Source organism: Meleagris gallopavo, chromosome 8, assembly GCF_000146605.3.
Source record: "Meleagris gallopavo isolate NT-WF06-2002-E0010 breed Aviagen turkey brand Nicholas breeding stock chromosome 8, Turkey_5.1, whole genome shotgun sequence".
Lineage (NCBI taxonomy): Eukaryota > Metazoa > Chordata > Aves > Galliformes > Phasianidae > Meleagris > Meleagris gallopavo.
The window spans coordinates 22,105,486-22,110,065 of NC_015018.2; positions in this window are offsets into that span (position 1 = coordinate 22,105,486).

The window sequence follows — 4,580 nt, forward strand, 5'->3', positions numbered from 1 at the left end:
TTTTTAAGCAGCCTAGATATCAGCTCCAGGCAGACTACGTAGCTCCTTGAGAGCAGCAAAATCCTGCCTGGAGTTTCTATCTGATTTCCCATTGCAGAATGGGAGATCATCCTGAAGGAGGAAGGATCTGATGGCGGTGATCTGCTTCAGATCAGGTGATGATAGGTGGTGTTTTTTGGGAATCTGAGGACGCTTGTCTTTGCTGTGTATACAGAAACTCGATTCTGATTAGAGTCTCTGGCTTCTTCCTGCAGGTGGATGGTTTAGAGGATCTGTGGGGCCATGCAGCCTGCTCGCACTGCCTGCTAATGTCTGACCAATGTAGCTTAGTGGCACCACTGGAGGCAAGGAGCAGCAAGAGAAGTTGGTAGTTCAGTCTTGGTGTTGTTTGAACCCACGTCCCGTAGGAAGGGGTTGAGTGCAGAAGACAGACTGAACCTGGCAGTAAGCTAAAAACGGGCCATGTGCTAAAGGAATTCAGGTGGAATTTTTTACTGGAAGAGCCGTACTGAAAGCACGCCAACTTCTTGAGGACAGCAACAGGAGCTCCTGACATAAATAGCTTTTCCCTCTTGGCTGTCTGTTGGTGGCCCATGACTTGCAAATGCACTGAGGCTCTGCCACTCAACAGGTGTGTCCCGATTACACAAATAAGTGCAGTTGGTCCCTGTGTTAACCATCTCTGCCACAGGGCCAAGGTTGAAAGGGAGGCTTAGCCACTATGACCTATTTGTTCCTCTGTATGACCCTTTCAGTCAGGCTAGAGGCAGCCTGGTGATGGCTTTTATGCAGACAGCAGATTTTCTCTATAGAAGAGATTCAGTCTCTGCTGCAGATCTCTGCAGACTTGCATGTCCAGATGACCTCTTCAGCACTGAAAATGTAGCGAAATGGAAAGGACTTCAGTGGGTTAGGATGCCCCATGCAGCTGGGAAAATATACAGTATGACATATTGGTGTTACCTTCTGTAACATGGTATTTGTTGTTGCAGGCACCATTGATTTGGCACATGCTGAAATTGTAGCCAGTCAGTGGGAATCTCCTCGATATGCAGTGAAACACAGAAACTCTTGCTACTGCAGAAATGCCATTTCTGGTGGCAAAAGAGTTTGGCTGGGGAAGGGATCATTGAAGGCAAAAGCTGCTGGAAGTGAAGCTTTAGAAGGAGATGTGCTTTGTCTGTGGCGGAGTGATTCCTTCTTTTGCTGATCTTTTTGGGGGACCAGGCCAGTAACTGCCATGGTGGCTGAGGTGAGGTCAGTGGTGCTGGGGAAGGATAGTCCCAGTCTCTCACTTCAGCAGCTGGGAAGCGGGCTCCAGAAGGAGTATTGTATTTCTTCTGGTAACTCGGCCAAGAAAGAGAGGAAATCCATAATTTGAGCAAAATACTTAAGGGTTGGGTGAAGTAGGAAGGGAGAAATGAAAATTCTTTTATAGTGGGTTGATTGGGATGACTTTTATACTCGAACTCTCTCTCATGCTGTGACAAACGTTCAGCTTCCCTTTCGTACTGAAACAAAGACGTTCTAAAGGAAACTTCCACCAGAAGCACATGCAGTTGGAGGCATGCATTAGTTTAGGTCATATATTGTGCCACATGGTTTGGCATCCTGATAGAGTGCTTTTTGGATTAATTTGCTAATGAAAAAAGATAGCCATGTATGTTCCAGATCACGTGGCTTTATAGACTGTTAATAATAGTCACCCTTAGCACAGATGATAAAATGATGGATTTTGAACGTTGCTTGGGTTTAGGAGTGTTTTGCTTAAATTTCACTAAGTTTTTATGTCACAATGTTCACTTTGTTGTTTGTCGTCCTTCTAGGATGGGCTGCGCTTCAGTTGCACTCTGATGCAGCACTCTTTTGCTCCTAGTAAAAGTCCTTCGTCAGTGAGTCAGCCTCCTGCAGTCTAGAACTTCACTTCTGGAAGTTTTCCATGAGAACTTGAACACTACATTTCAAAGAACACTTAAGCATATATTGAATAGCAGCTGGTGTTTTGTCGTATGGTATACTAAGAAAGGTCAAGTTATTCACTGTCTTTGGATGGTGGTCCCTCCACAACATCATCTTTGTGAGCTGGGTTAGTCTCGTTAATCTCTGAATGCCCAATCCTGTTGCTGAAGCGGAAGGTACTTGATTAAGTCCACCACTCAGTGTAGGTGTGTGTTGATTTGATTCTCTCAGGTCACCATGGAGAATGTCGTAGATTTACACATAGATCTTGTAGGGGAGAAAAAGATCATTATTATTCTTTTATTATTATCCTATGATTAATTTTATATAATGATGCCCTTTTTAGCTTTCTAAGATCTGAGAACTGCTCTAGTGTGCTGATGGTGCTGCTTCTCACCTTTGCTGGTGTATTCTTGGAGCTGCTGTTGAGGAAGCAGATTAAATTATATGTCAGCACTGGATTCCATCACTGGCCTAAGTTTGACTTTCTTCTTGGTTCAGGGGAGCACTCATCTCTGACCAACACTGGAAGTCATTGCAGTTTGGTCTCTGCTGCCATGGAATTGGCAAAGGAACATATCAGTTCAACTTTTACATCTCCCTTCTTGTGGCCTTCTTATGTTCTGTCCCACCTCCTGCTTCTATTTTAAATAAATGGAAATGTATGGAATATGTGGCTGCTTCTAATACATGTTTAAATTAGATTGATTGAGAATTGCTATATGATGAAGGCGGGCTGGATGAACAGTACATCTGTTAGCAGTAACCCCCTACCCCCTCTCCACCCCAAAACAAACAACCCACTCCCAAAGGAATAACAAACTCAGATCCCCGTCATCGACAAACAGTCCTTCCCTTCAGCACGTTTTGTCCTTGTCCTTTTCCTGCAAAAACTATTGATGTGCATGGAGGAGCAGAGTGTCTGTTCCAGGAGGAACTACAGCAGTTTACTGATAGCATGGGCCGAGGCAGCATGCAATAGTCTCTTCTGAAATTTCTCTTTTAGTGGTAGAAGGATCAAGGCCTACCCACCCCCAGCTAGGAAAGTGACTGGCTTTTTCAGATGAAGGCTTCTTTTCTGACCTTGGATTCACCTTTTTTTTCTTTTTTTTTTTTACCTTGTGGAAATTGCATCTAGTCTGTGTAGGGTTTGTGCATTGAGCTCAGGATATCTGGCTGGGCCAGTATGTGCTGGGGGGTTGTGGCACAAGTGCGTTTTCCATCACTATGCAAACTGGTGCTTTAAATCTGTATGTGGGGAGAACTTAACTGAGGGCTGAGCGTGGGGAGGAGAAGAGTTTTGGAGTAATGAATGGAATTGGATGTAGGCGGAGAGCCTGAACTCTGTCTGGGAGAGTAATAAGCAATGAGGCGACTGCTGGACCTGACCTGACTTCCCAGTGCTGTGCATTCCTCGTCCCAGACGCTGTATGGCCCCACAAACCCCTGCAAGCTCTCTCTTTAAATGGAATTCCTCTTCTTGCAGCCTAGGTTAACTCTAGAGATTTAATTTTACTCTTTTTTTTTTTTTTTTAAGGGTTAGGAGAAATAAAGAGCTTGTAGCTTCTTAAAGTCACTTTTATTTGGTGTGGTGCTACTGATCATAAACTTATAGTTGCACAGGTGTCTGAAGGATGAAGATCTTTTCTGTGTGTGGTTTTTTGTTTTTGTTTAAAATGGGTCAAATGCCCAGGAATGCAGTCAAATTATAATGGTGACTAAGTGCCGGAAAGCATAGAAAAGGGGAGGGAAGGGTGAGCAGGAAAAAAAAAAGAGCCTGAAGAGCCCGAGGCTATGGAAGGAAGGCTGGGAAAATGAGAATCTGGCCAAGCCACAGGGCCAGGTTAGAGATTCCTACATCCATTAACAACCACAGGAGATGTTTATTTACACAGAGCTAATCTTTGTTTTAAAGATGACAGAGTACCCAAAAATGGAATTGGGTTGGGGGCATGGTAGAAATGTGAAGAGGAACTGGTCCTGGCTGGGCACCAGTCCCCATCTATCAATGATCTAAGGGTCTTCCTTTCATCCCATATGGTTGGGAACATTCACAGCTGAGAAATGCATGAAAAGAGAAAAAACTCACTTTGTAGCCTAGTAAATGGCTCACAACACCAGTCACAAATAATAATTTCAAGAATTTCTTTATTTTTTATTTTTTTTTACTTTTTTATTTTTTATTTTTTTTAACTTTTACTGATCCTTTCCACCTTAGCAGCTCCAGCAATGATATTGAATAATTAATACTATGATAGGTTAGTATTAAAGCTGAATGTTACTTTTTTTTTTAATCTTTAATCAATTCTAGATCATGAAGGCAAAACAGATGTTGAACAGCTGCTTCAGCTGGGTAACTTCATGTAGTCACTGAAGAGACCTGGGTCCCAGGTGTCTGTGGTATTTACCTTTTATCACTTTTTGAACTCTGCTGATCTTGGGCTTGTTCCATAATTTTGGTTTGTATCCCAGTCACTGGGTATGAGTCTCTCTTTTAGCAACCTTTAGTAACTTTGACTAGAAGTAGGGAATTTCCCAGCAACCAGGTGGAATTCTTAGTCTTTTGGTGAGCTGCTGCAAATGATGGTCCATCTTACTTGGGGTGTGCATGCACTGGGTGG